Consider the following 897-nt stretch of genomic DNA (forward strand, 5'->3'; position numbering starts at 1 on the left):
TTGAGAGGTTTAACTTGGGAGGTTTATCTTGAGAGGTTTATTTTGAGAGGTTTATGTTGAGAGGTTTAACTTGAGAGGTTTATCTCGAGAGGTTTAGGTTGAGAGGTTTATTTTGAGAGGTTTATGTTGAGAGGTTTAACTTGAGATGTTTATTTTGAAAGGTTTATTTTGGGAGGTTTAGCTTGAGAGGTTTATTTTGAGAGGATTAGTTTGAGAGGTTTATTGTCYGGATTAAATTGAGAGGTTTATTGTCTGATTTGTTGACCGGAGTTGTAAACCGGCTAAGTGATAAACGGTTTAGTCTTAAACCGGACAAACCTTGAACGGATTGATGAGCGGTTTARTCTTAAACCGGGTAAGTCTTGAACGGACTATTGACCGGATTTGTTATCCGCACAATATGATTTATTATTCTTGGTGTTAAACCGTTCAATGAATATTTGGGGTGTTGACCGGATTTGATGTCCGGACAAAGTAGACTTTTTGTCTAAAGTTGTAAACCGGATGGTTGTTGACCGGATTTGTAAACCGGGTAGTTATTGACCGGACTTGTTGTCCGGATATCTTTGTTGAAAATTTTATAAGTTTTTAAATATTTATTTTATTTATTTATGATTTACAAAAATGGTTATTTTATATCTTTTAAAATAAATGGAATGTTCCTACCAAGCGTGGTGACGTAAGTCTGTTTTGGTATTGGAACGGGATTTTGGGAAATGTTCCTACCAAGCGTGGTGACGTAAGTCTGTTTTGGTATTGGAACGGGATTTTGGGAAATGTTTCTACCAAACGTGGTGACGTAAGTCTGTTTTGGTACGAAACTATATTTTGAGAAACCTTCCTACCAAGCGTGGTGACATAAGTCTGTTTTGGTATGGAAGTGAGTTTTAAAAGGTA

The sequence above is a fragment of the Cynara cardunculus genome (assembly GCF_001531365.2).
Source record: "Cynara cardunculus var. scolymus isolate 2C chromosome LG 2, CcrdV1, whole genome shotgun sequence".
Lineage (NCBI taxonomy): Eukaryota > Viridiplantae > Streptophyta > Magnoliopsida > Asterales > Asteraceae > Cynara > Cynara cardunculus.